The sequence below is a fragment of the Pteropus vampyrus genome, unplaced genomic scaffold (assembly GCF_000151845.1).
Source record: "Pteropus vampyrus isolate Shadow unplaced genomic scaffold, Pvam_2.0 Scaffold53, whole genome shotgun sequence".
NCBI lineage: Eukaryota > Metazoa > Chordata > Mammalia > Chiroptera > Pteropodidae > Pteropus > Pteropus vampyrus.
The window spans coordinates 197527-211719 of record NW_011888834.1 but is presented as its reverse complement, the minus strand read 5'-3'; positions in this window follow the sequence as shown (position 1 = coordinate 211719).

Below are 14193 nucleotides of genomic sequence, written 5' to 3'. Positions count from 1 at the left end.
TCTTTTTGTTCTCACATTTATCCAGATGTTGATTTCCTTTTCACCTTAGAGTCTGGTTTCGACCTGTAAGGTTTGCCTGGGTGATGACTCACTTCCTGGATCGTAGGACAGGGATGGGTGAATTTTTCAAACCCTGGAGTGGGCAGCCCAGAGAAGCCAAGAAATAGTGTGCATAGTCCCTGATGTAGAAGGGAGGAGGTGCTGAAGGGAGTAACTGCCTCCAAAACTCTTTGGCTCTTATGTAGTTTTATTTAAATCCAGCCTGGTCGATTATTTGTTTCAATTTGTGTACTGACTTCTTAAGTGGCTTCTCTGTCACCACTCTTTCTAATTCATCTATTCATCACAAATAAGCCCTGATGCTTCCCAATACCTCAAAGAAAACCTTCTTATCCCTATAAAATCCAAGCTTGACTAACAAGACCTTCACAAGTTTGCACCATCACCATCTTTCAAGCTTGACCTCTCGCTACCCATTATTCTTCTTTGTACCCCAGCAGGATTCCCATCAGTATTTCCTCAAATTCCTTGTGTTATTTTATGACTTTTCAACATTATACCTGTTCCCTCAGCCAAGAATAGTTTCTTCCATTCTTTCACCTCGTCTTTTAAAACTCACTTGAAAAACTCACTTGAAAGTATCATCTCTTCTTTCCAGGCTATTTGAAATGTTCATTCATTTTTGATGCATTTAAAAAAATATTTTCTTTAATAGTTGTTCTCATTCCCTCCTCTCTTTCCTTTCACCCTCTCTTCCTTTCTCTTCCTTTTTTAAACAGTTTTGGAGTGTGTCCTCTGTGCCAGATAGTGCGTTAAGTGAAAATATATGGTCCCTGCGATCAAGGAGCTTACAGTTGTAGTGCAATTTAATTTAATTGTTTGTGACCTATGTCCCACAATAATCATAAACTACTTGGGAGCAGAAATTGTCTGTCTTGTCATCAAATTTTCAGTAATACATAACATAGCAGAGAGTACAGAATAGGCTCCCAGGAATGTTTTTTTAAAAAGAATGAACAAATAAGTTAACAATTTTTTAAATAAAAAATTTATTTTGCTAGCTGCTTTATATATTTAGGATGTCTTTATAATCTATCTGCTAAAACAAACAAAAACAACAGTACCATTTGGGAACTGGACTAAGCTACGTATATGCATGATCTCGTTTATAATCCACAATCCTCTAAAAAAGATCCTCTTATTATCCCTATTTTATAGCTGAGGAAACTAAGGTGTGGAATGATCACTCTTAGTGCTACTAACTAAATGGTGCAGCTGGGACCTGTATTAACTCCGTGGACTTCGGCACTCAAGTTCTTATTATTTGCTCTCTCAATTGTCTCCAGTTTCAGTCTTCTGGTCTCTCTTTGTAACCACTGGAACTATAATAAAAGGAGTTTTTATTATTCACATATATACATTAAAATTCAAATGGCCTAATGTTCATTAAATGGTTTATGATTTTTATGAGAAAACTGACCTACTCAAAAACGAAAAAGTAACGTGAAATGTTATAGTACTGAACATATGTATTGGAAACAAGAGTATGTCATAAGTTCCTCTAAGGTATACAGTAGAGTTGTTGCTTGCTTAAGACTTTCTCGACTTGGTACAAAGCATTCCTACTTTAGATTTCAAACAGGATCACAATTAATTTCACAATCATTTATCAGCATGCTTAAAGTAATGAACTTCTGGAGGATTACACCCCATTGGACACTTCTTAATGGCAACAAAAAACCCTATGAACTGAAGGAACTCACAGTAAATTTAAGGAGAGTCAAGAAAAAAACAATGATAGCACAGGGAATAGCTTTTATAATAGCTGTATACACAGAATATATTGGAGGTTGGGAAAAAGAGCCCATAGTTGTTGGTTGTGTTTCTTGATGATTTCAGCTCTTGTTTCCCTTCATGAAACATCCACCTGAAAGCAATATCTATATTGAAAGCCGGAAATTAATTTTTACCATTTATTTAGTTTTCTAATTTTTAATCTTTTTGTGCCAAGCATATCTTTTCTTAGTTGACTTTAGCATGCTGTTTTCATGTAAACTTTTACTTTCTCATTCAATATCAAATACACTTTGAATTTTCCATCATTTATTTATTCTGCCTTTTCTGATTTTGGACATTATTCTGAGCAGATACATGAAACACATATCTCACATACACAGACACAAAATCACTGTAGTTGCCATATCATGTATAGCATGGCAAAAAAAAAAAAAAAAGGGCAAGGAGATTAAAAACAAATTAAAAGATTGAATCAAAAAACTTAAATTATAAAGTACATAAATACATTAAAATCTAAGTTAACCTGTAACCAAGTAATAAGAAGCCTTAGTTAATGAGATATAAATGAATTTACTGGATTTCATATTCAATAGAAAAGGTAAATTAAGCATTTATATTTGCTACATGGATACTTTATCTTTATTTCCACACAATAAAAGTTGTATTTAGAATGATTATCCTTTGGCATTTAAATTCTCATCTTTTAAAACAACATAATTTTACACTACTACTGGATTATATTTACTCCAACAAGTATCTTTTATCTTTTTTTGCAATTTGTTCTTAAGAGTATGTTTTTCTTTGAGATAAATACATGAGATGGTAGATGTGTGGAAATCCTTTTGCAGTGTATGCATATATCAGATCATCACACTGTACACTTTAAATATATTACAATTTAATTTGTCAATTAAACCTCAATAAAGCTGAGAAAAAAAGAACCTAGTAAGACAAAAGGAAAAAGAGAGACTTAGAAATCTTCAGTTGGAGAAGAGAGGACTGGTCAAGTATAGATAAATGACTAATAAACAGCCTAGTGAAAAGTAATATGATGGAAATAAAAGGGTTATGTGGGGATTTATTCTATGCCTCTAAAATGCCATCTTAGTTATTAGAACATAGACTTCTTTTCTCACCTTAGAACTTCTCTACACAAATAAGAAACATTCAGGGCACATTAAAAAATATGTTTTCCTTGTGCTGATCATTGTATTCAATTGGTATGAATTGGAAACTCTTAGACAAACTGAAATAGTTTGAGAAACATTGAACTTCAGATACACTCTACGAATGATAATATGATTGTTTTATTACAATGACCTGTTCCAATAAGTGCTAATAAAGATGTGATGTATGGTTAGATAATTTAATTTATGTGCATGTGCAAAATAAAACAGAAGTGCTATATTTAAGTGACTAAAGGAAGAGTTTTAATAGACCAATTTATGACATAGTGGGACTTAGGTTGTGTTTCATGTCTCTGGAAATACAGCTCCACATTCTGCAATTGCCTCTGTTTGAAGAATCTTCCTATGTACAAGAATGGATAAGCAAAGGACCAGGCAACTCCTGACATCTGATGCTATTTCCACAAGTTTTTACTTGGTCCCATTTTGTTTTGTTGACACAACTGGCGAAAAATGGGATAAGTCCTCTTAAACAGTGTTTCATCCCTCTTACAACTATTCCTGGTGGTTGAACTATTTATAAACTATCCCTTTACATATATGTGGTTGCATCTCACCAACGACATTGTTTATTGTTTTGTATACTTTAGGGTTTCCCCCCTTTCCCAAATGAAACTATAATGTTTTATGAATTTGTCTTGGATAGAACAAGTAAATAGGACAAGGTACACACACACATGCACACACACACACACACACACACACACACACACACACACCTTTCTAGGAAAGCTCCAAATTAATGCTATTCTTACAGTTCTCTGGAATTTTTCTTACACACAGATTGCATGCTTTCTATCTCTATATTAGATGACTCTTTCATCTTGGCCATAGCTAGAGTAGTTATCTAAACCAAACTAGGCCAATTTATAAGGTGGATAACAGATTACGAAGTAACCTAGATGCAAAACTCTGCCCAATAGAAGCAGACGATATTGGAATATGACTGGCTGAACAATTAAATTCTTGCATTTGGAGGGTTTGACTAGGAGACCTACTGGGGAGGTTAGTAGTTGATAATGGGAGCAGAAATTGAAAAAGTGCAGAAAAATGACATGTCTGGAGGAGCCATTATACATAGAGAAAAAGCTAGGGAACGCTTGGTTGTTATATACAGGAGCAGCTGAAGTAAAGACAAAGTACATATAAGGCTCATAGCTTTGAACTAGCAAGACAGGAGTAGGAAGAAGTATGTGCCTGCTATGAGGGTGTGACCAGGTAGTTATTTATTGCTAGTGTTTTGGTGTGTATTTTGAACAACTTCTCAGTGTCTAGGAATACTGGCTTTGCAGTACTTCACCATTCATTCCACAAATACTTATCAAGTGCCTATGTGTCAAGTGCATGCTCTAAGTGGAGAATTTGTTAATGAAAAGAAAAGCTCTTACTATTTTGGAATTTATATTCCAGAAAATTTGTAATTTTCTTTGTATCATTATAATAGACCTTTATCACCTGAATGAAATACAAGCGTTCTTTCATTCCTTGCAGTCTGTCTAATAAAAATGTTGTTTCTATTTCATTTTCACAGGCATTATTTTAAAGTATTTTTTTCCTTTTTTATAAATGTCAGTTCATTAACATATATGACAACTCTAAAAGTATCTAAGTTTTACAGAACAAGAAATAAAGGCAAAAAAAATTTTTTTTAATTGATTAAAATGGATTGTGCTGGTGGTACCATCTACTCATAGTAGATGGTGCGACCAAGTTTTTAATTCAGGTAGTCTGGCTCCAATGTTCATGTTTTTCACCACTTTTTTATGCTGCCTTTTAAGACACTAGTTGTAGAATTCCCTTTGCGTTCTGTGTAGTTACTAGTACTCATCTCGCATCTCCTAATTAATTTTATTTTTCTTGAGGGCAGGGTTTCTATTCAGTCTTTAATATATATCATCACAAGTATCTACAGATAAGAGACTATAAACATAAGGGACTATAAAGGATGATGAAGTGATAATGCTACTGGTTATGTTGGCCACCAATTATATCATAAGGTAATAGTTGTTCCTCCTTAAAATCTTCCCGGAACCATCAATCATTATAGAATCACATGTTATTATATATGGTAACATCATGGTGAATCACAGTAATTCTCAGAGGGATGTACATATTAACATATCTTTTATATGTCATAAGCTCTGAGTCACAGGGGTGAACTGACATAACACAACTAGCCTCCACACTACAGTAATTCTTCAGAAAGTTGACTTACATTTTGTTACATAATATCATTGAAAAAGTTTTTCATGTTATTCTCACCTGTTGTTTTATTATGTGGAATTGTGCAAAATGGTTGAAAATATGTAGATACTAGAAATCCATATACAACATCCAGTTGAGCTCACCCTGCCTCCTGTATTTACTACAGTGGTAGACACCAAACACAAAGTATTATGTTCATATTAAATTACTTACAAACATATTTTAAATATAATCTATTTTATTTCATTTTTGTTTCAATGTATTGAATTGTGATGTAATTCATCAAGATCTCCAAATAGAACACAGATGTTTTTGATGTCTACCCAGTAGTCCCACTGGAGCAATGTTTGCTAAAAATCAAAGTTGAACATATCCCATTGAAAATCAGTAGTACAAAAAGATTAAAATGTTAGAAATGCTGCAGGTGGCTTTTGAATATATTCCTTGAGGTATGAACCTGTTACCAAGGAAACAGTTTTCAAATGTTAGTAAATCTCTCATTTACTTGCTTTTTTTCAGGTCTCAGGATTTGTGTCTGCACTGAACCCATTTTGCAGAGTGCTGCTGGAAGCTTCTATCCCTGTTATTTTTATAAATATATTATAGCCTCACAAAGAACTAAGTAGAATTGCCTGGGAAAATTTTCTTTGGGTTTTCTTTTCAATAAGAAAGCAACAAGTGAAGGTAACATTGATTAGAAATAGTTTCATTGATTTAAAAAATCTGGAGTGAAAAGTTCGAAAGGAATTTGAATGAAACCAAACAGAAAAACAAGTTCGACCATTGTAATGATAACAATATTTGGACTAAACCATAATAAATAATCTGAATAACTGCAAATTTTAATGTTAATAATTTGGTGATTAGTAGATTAGAGATCAGAGTTAAAGTTTGTCTTATAATAATTTTCTTTTCTGGGACAAATAAAAGACCATTCTATACTTTTAAATGATCTTTTTAACCACATCGTTTACTATAAAAACTTCCTATTACACTGTGATTCAGGTTCTCTTCTAGTCTCTTCTCCCCGGCTCAAGACAGGTATGGGGCCATAAATTATGAATGTAAGAGGTGTCAGATACACCAAAATGTATTATTTATCTATTTTGAAAAGATAATTTAACTCTAATATAGAGGAACATAAAAGTAAAGCAAATTAATATGCCATCAGCTGGATTACTGCTCATATCCAATCAGAATATTTATATTTAATTTTCTAAAGGAAATTTTTAAGGAAGCTAGACTATGAGCAAAGTGATAATCCATCACGTGCCTCAAAAATTTCCTCAATAATCAACATTTGGTAATTTTCTATATTTCATTAACTTATTTATAAAACAATCATATATTGATTGATCACTTCCTAAATAAGTGCTTGATGTTAAGGTTACAAAAATAACATATGGTCCCTACTCTATAAAGAATGTAGTTATAATACGAACTTTTAAACAGAGGAATTAGTCATGTGATATTAGAAATTTGAATTAGGGAGAACATGTGAGTTTTCTATTGACCTTGACCCTCATAACAAACTTTTAACTCCATTAATACAGGGACTATAAAAATACTAGTTTTCTTCTATATGAAAAACAGCTTACTCATGGTTTCATGCATGGAGTGACATTTGCTATGATTAGGAAAAGTTCTGAATGCCTGAACAGTTCTTATACAGAAAGCTAAGACTTTCAGCATTTATAGCAAAAGAGAATCCACATACTTTTGGACTTGAACACTCCTCTTTTTTTTTTTACTAGAGCGATCTGGCTCAGAGGTAACTGGACCGCTGCTGGGCCACCCCCAAGTTTAGATTGCCTTTAAGTGGGCCGCTGTCCCATTTAGTGTGGTACATAATGAGCCAGGACTCTGAGCCCATTAACCTCCCCAAAATTCTAAAACCTGATGATGACATAATGCAGGTATGAATGTAGAAGAGGCAAAGAAAGACAACATATTTTTGTTGGAAGATTTCAATTAAACTCAACTTGATTTATTGTAATAGTTTCTAACTTGTTAGAGTCAAAAAAATTATTTTATTCATTGAAAACTCTTGTGATTTATTTCAGCCATGATGATGGGTTGATGAATGTGCTTGTTGTTCAGATTTTGAAAATGTCTGCTAAGCAGAGTTTATAAACTGCAATAAAACTGGAATTTTTGTCGTTAATAAATATTCAGAAACAAAGTTAACTTAGTTTCAACTTTTATAGACTATCACACAAGCAATAAAAATACCATAAATTTATTGAAAAATAAACACACTTGAAGAAAGATATGAGTGAATATTAAAGAGCACAGAGGCATACAAATTAACTTTTAAACATTAGTTCAATTCAAATAATTTCCATGTTCTCTTTCTCTGATTCGTGGTTCTCTATAATTTTAGTAGACTCAGCATGGTCTTTTAAGGCTGATGCCAATTCCTATACTTTTCACTTATTCTGAAGTTGGAGGAGTAAATTAATTATTTATAATTTTTCTCCTTAAATTATAATTTTACCATGTACAATAGCTAATTTATAATATATGTTATATTTCTTTGGAAAGACATAGAGCAGAGATGAATGAAGGAATTCTATCCAAATGCTTTCCGAAATTAAAGATGCATGCATGAGATAAAACTTTTAAATGTGTAATTAAAATAGTTCTATATTATTATTAAATAGAAACTGAAATTAAGAAAAAAATTTAACCACATATTGAAAGCCAGAAAAAAACAGCAAAAGAAAACATCTAAATTAACAAAGTTTTGGGGGTGTTTGGGCTTAAATAACACAATTCAGACACTATTGCTACTTATAAAGTATAGATTTTTATATCATACATTAAAATAGGCAAATAACATGACAGATAGTTGGATTAAAACTTGATCTCCTTGACAACATATTTTAATTTCCCATGGATTATTTTTCTTAAATATTTATATTGACCCCATATCTTCTACATGATTAGTGGCCAGCTAACTCAGTTGAAGAAATTAAATGTATGTCAGTGTTTTAAGATGGAGGTTTTTCATATGCTGGGATGATGGAGAGACTAAGTAAGAATTTTCTTTGTCTCTCCTTCCGTGTAAAGTTGTCTCTACTTCTAGCATTTCCAACCTTTTGGCAACTAGTCAATTATGGTAATTGACTAGAGTAAGTTGACATATGAAGCACAGGGAAGTGGAACATGAACTTAATGATAGACTATAAATGATGAGACTCCTGCACATATTTTCTTGACTTCAAAATTAATATATATCTTCAGCAGTGCCAACTCTTTATTTATACTTCTTAAATTAGCTCAAGAGAGCCTGCATCTCCACCAAGAACCCTAAAAGAAATTGTAATGGAATTGAAAAACAAAATGGATACCTGTGGCAGATTTTCTTCTATAACACTAAAATTTCTTAACTATTTCTGTTTCAGATTTTTTTTACTCATTTTAACTTTACATTTATTCCATGATATAATATTCTCAAACTTTATGGTAAAATTGTCACTTCAAGAAGATGTTAATATTTATCTTGTAACTTCAGATCCCAGAAAACCAGGCCCTCTTTTCTCAATTTGAAGATCAAGAACAAGGACCAACTGAGAGTGCAGCTCTGGCTTTAATAGTTCCTAGGATTAGTAATGTCGAACAAAATTGCCTTAAATTTTTAGGCTCCATTTCATCACTTGTAAAATAAAAGTTTTGAGTAGGTATCCTTCAAAACTCTATTTGATAAAACTGTTAAAGAGGACTATACTGACTTGTATAATTTTTTTTCACTTTCATACACTCCTTTATGCCAAAATATTGCCCTCAATTATTAGTGAAATTAGCCGCATCATTCTAAATGGCATTTACAATTCCCAAACCAATGAGAGGGAGCCATCTTGTGGTTTAGGCCCAGCATGGCTTACATTTATAAGATAAAAAAATGTGTAATCTTTGAAAATATAATAGTTTTATATAGTTATGAATATAATGTAAATATTTAACTTACGGGTAATTTTTAAAAGCTCCAAATCTGGGTATAAGTAATTGCTTTTTGGACAATTCTGGAGACTTGTTTGAAACTAAGAGTATATGGCACATGGCACGTTATTGTCTGTAATTTTCCTATTTAGTGAAAATCTTTTAGTTTGTACTGAATTAGTAGTCTTAACAGTTAGTGAGGGTACTAAGGGGTCGGGCCATCCATCTCAAGAAATAACTCAGAGGATAGAATAATGATATTAAAGTAGACAATTGCATATTAACTTTTATATTCTGTAATTATACTTCTGAGTCATAAGAATCAAAACTTTTGATCGATTAGAGATTTAAACATGCTAATAATGGCATGTGTGCTCATCATATTTTGCTGAATAAGAATACAAAATGTATCACATTAAAAAGTATGCATGTTTAGGGCAAATAACACCAATGTAACAATTAATAAAAATACGATAACAATATCAAATACTATCACATTAACAAGACTTTTTAGTTTCCTTTTAGAAACTAAATTATATTGTCTCTTAGGTGAATGAGTCACATGGACATGTTTTCCCTAGATATATTTCTTTATATTATAATATCTTTTTTCATTTATCCTAATATTTTCATTAGTTAACTTTCCAAGGCAATATGAAAATTATATTTCTAACATAACCAACTCAGAATTAGAAAAAGTGTTCTGATTTTTTAGACTCAAAGTAAATTACAATGAATATTGTAATCTCCAATTATTTCTCATTAGTTTTCATTCAAAAAAGGGAAAAAAGCAGATAAATAATCTGAACTGGAAAAATATTTTAATTTACTATGTGCAATACATCGATTTAAATTCCATAATTTTAGAGAAAATTGAGTATTGTTTAGAGATTATTGATTACTTAGAATTGGTACCAACATAAAGTGTGCACGAAAAACCTCTGGTCCATGACATGTGGTTCCTACAGATGTCACTTCCTTCCTCACTTTGCTCCTGAACACAGAGGAAACTTTTCTGTTTGCCTCTCCTTGAGGTTTCCATGGCCTCATCAGTAAGGACTCAAAGAGATTTGTCGATGATGAGGAGAACAAAGAAAGTACCCCAAGATAATATTATCACCCAGGTAGACTTCTAGTGTCCATTCTAGTATTTATTAAATAAAATGTCATAGATTAAAATTATATTTCTTTCAAGGGATTTAATAATCCATTATCCATCTTCTATCGGCAACTTTTTTGGCAATTGAAAGAATATATCTATGCTTTTGGATTTTCTACTCTGTCTTAAATAATTTGGAAATTTGAATAAATTCACTTTGTTTATATTTTATTCCATTTTTTTTATTAGGCACTGAGGAAATACAGGGTTATACTCATAAGAATAAGTATTTCGAGCCTGGTCAATCTGTACAAAATTAGTTTTTTGAGGGGAGGCAATTGTTTCAAAAAAGAACCCTATAAATCTATAAATACAATTATTTCTGTAACTGACTATTTAGAAGAGTCTTAGTCTTTTTTTTATTTTTAGAAAAAAAGACAATCTGACATCAACTCAAAAGAGTAAAAGAATCATTTTTTACAGATGGCTTAAAAACAGAGACCTGTTTAGAAGACCAAAAGCCATTGGGCTACACTAGTAAACATTATCATTTGATTTCTAACTAGTATTCATTTTGAGAACAAGTTTTCAGACAACTCATTCCTCATGTCACAGAACGAACTCTGGGCATGCCTTCTTTCACAGCCAAGCTTCTAGTTAACAGTGCAAGTAAGGGAACTTTTTAGGGCAGTACCCCGTTGGGTAAAGGGCGTGTGCTGAGATAACTTGATATGACAGCACATGGGAGTCAAATATAAGGAAACAGAAAAACAAAATATCTAAATATTTATAGTATACTATAGTTCCTTAACTATGCATCATTTCAATTTAAGATTTCCATGGATGGGTAATTAAAAATGTAACTGTACAAAATTACAAACAAAGATAAAAAAAATTTGATTATTAAGGGAGGAAGCAACTATCAACACGAGTAAATTGTGATAAAATACCTAGAGAATAACAACCAATTTAGTAGTATTGAAAATGATGACTATAATAAGAACAATGAAAATATTTTAAACCTTGCTCGTACATATTTATTTTTGAAAATCATAGCTTACCAATGAGCTATAATCACATTGTGTTTATTTGTATACATTTTGTTTAAGCATATATCACCTACAAGATACCTCTAGCTCTTGTACTTACAGATGAACTTGCTTGATTCTATGGCAGCATTTCAGTCAAGGGTTTCTACCGATGTTATGATAGGAACCAGTCAAGTGCAACTCAAGTAGTTAGTGAAGGCCAGCTCATCAAGGAAAATCATAATACCATTTTAGCAAGGAAGTCTCAATCTATCAATTTTTCTGAACTTTATGTATCCAATAAATATAAAAAGACATGTAAATTATAGGTACACCAAAAACGAGAGTTGAGTTATCATATACCATACTGTAACATTTTCTTAAATTTCTTATATATTAATTTTTTCTTAATCTTTATTTACTATTATACTATCACTAAAGTCTATCCTAATTATGTAGAGAAAAAAAAAGGAGGCTGAAATTTCAGATTAAAAAAACAAACAAAACAATCCGACAATTCATTTTGAAATGGTCTCTATGAGTAAATTAAGTGGTTTATTCAAAACACAAATTTTAAGCAAAAGGGTTTCAAACAAACAAAAATTGTAAATACAATAATGCTAAGTCATATTTCTAGATAGTAACATATCTCTCATTCTATCCTGAGTAGACACGTTCCCTTCACCACACCCCTCATTGAACTTTTCCTATAATGGAATGCATATATTAAGGCTTTTCTGAATTATATATTACTGGTTTATAATCTAGATGTAATGGTTTCTATCAGAACAGAAATGTAGTATGACTTTTGCCCAGAAAACAACATGACCCTTTGATAAAATTTTCTCTATAGAAATGGGACAAAAGAGGTATCTATATTCTTGAAAAGTGTTCATTTTTATTGTTTTTGATCTAATTATATACAGTTACACGATAAATACCATATACTGTACATGAGTCAATGACTCTGATTAGAGAGTTTATTAGCTGCAGAATTGAACTGATAATATAATGAGAAACAAGTTGTTAAAATCATGCATAAACTTTTAAATATATTTTCAGCATAACTTCCTAAAAAAATATGACATCATCTAGACGGAAGACATATAGACATCAGATTCAGAAAGACCTGTTTTAAGTCTACAGAAAAATAATTAACACCATAAAATAGCAATACTTTTTTTGGTAGTCTTTTAAACATCTTGGCTCACTCATAATAAATTACTGTATATGATATTAAAATGGTGACACATTGAAAATATATGGCACATTTTCTTTTCCTTTTGTTTTCCACAGCATATTATATAATGTCATAGAATGGCAGGCTACTTCACTCTATTTTTCCCCAGTATTATCATTGATCATACATTAAAATACAAATTTAAGGAATGTCCATTGCATAATACATAGATATGAAAGTGAAGGAGTACAAAATTATTCAAGCATCTTCAAACACAGTCTTATACCCAAATATTTTCCTGGCCTGTAACTCACAGCAGCTTTCCTCTTCATTTGCAGTAACAAGGCAGGCTGGATAATGTGTACGTGAAGGTTGCCTGAAGTCACCTTTGCTAAAACTACTCGAGAGAGGTCAACTATTAAAATAAAATAACTTAAATCATTATATTTTTATTATAGCTTTACTTGATAAATATGAATTATGTTTGGCTGATAATATTTTCTAAAATTCATATTAGTTTGAAGAGTTTTATATATCTTCATATTGTGAAATGGATTTTTAAATACTTAATTTAAAATTATTGCTAAGTTAGAAGAAGATATTTAAAGTTACTGCAAATAATTTCTCATTAATTTCTATTTGTCTCGTAGACAATTTTATATTTTATTATTTTATAAACCTGAAAACATGTCATTGTTAACACTTAAAATGCATTTATGAATGGCATTTTAAATAAGAATAAAGCTAATGATAAGGGGTTGATTGAACCTAAACATAGGTAGCAGATATGAAAACATAGACAATGTGCTGTCTTCAGGGAGTGGAGTGGACTTATTTGGAATTTATGAAATAAAAGTCATTTCTTGATGAAGATCAACTTTATAAAAATCTTTTAGGACTATGTCACAATGGAATAGGGCTACCTTCTGAGTAATGAGCTACCTGTTGCTTTAAGAGTTTTAGGAGAATTTGGATAATTTTGTACCAGGAATGTGGTCGTGAAGCTTCCGTCATTGAACTGAAACACCTCAAAGATTTATTTTAATTCTAAGGATATAAATGAGAGACAGTTCAAATGAATTTGAAGAAAAAAATTATAAAACTTTCAGTTTTAAATTGAGTCAAATCAGAAAATGTCCAAATCAATTGTTCTCCCTTGTGGAACTTTGTCAATAATCCAGTTCATGTCTTCCTTCAAATATACGAATTCAGCATTTAGAACAGTGTCAGGTGTGTGAAAGATGGTGTTTGATGAATATTTGTTTAATCTATGACTGAATCATAATCCCCTATGCTGAACACCAGCACGTACATACTTTTTAAAATGTATAAGGGCCTTCGATATACAGTCAGAGTTCAGAACCGCTATTAATTTAAAAGTCATAGTCTACCACCTGTAAAATTCTCCTCTAATTCAGCTTATGTATAAACCATAAAAAATACTGAGAAAACTGCTTATGACACTACAAAATCATGCGTATTACTAGTTATTGGTAGTTGTCTTTTGACAGGACTGTTTGACAAATATTTAGTCATTCTTCAAAGACAGTCCAAGTAGTATTTTAGAATTCTAATGTTAATGGTTGGAGAAAAATTTGATCCACTTAGTTTTGTGCATGTGTTTTGGAGGCAAAATATGGTTTTGTAATTAAGAGTTGACCAAATCAAATGACTGCACTGCTCATATTCCCATTTATATTTCAAAACATATCAGAGAATTATGAACCTTCCAGAGAAGTTGACTTCCTTTGCATT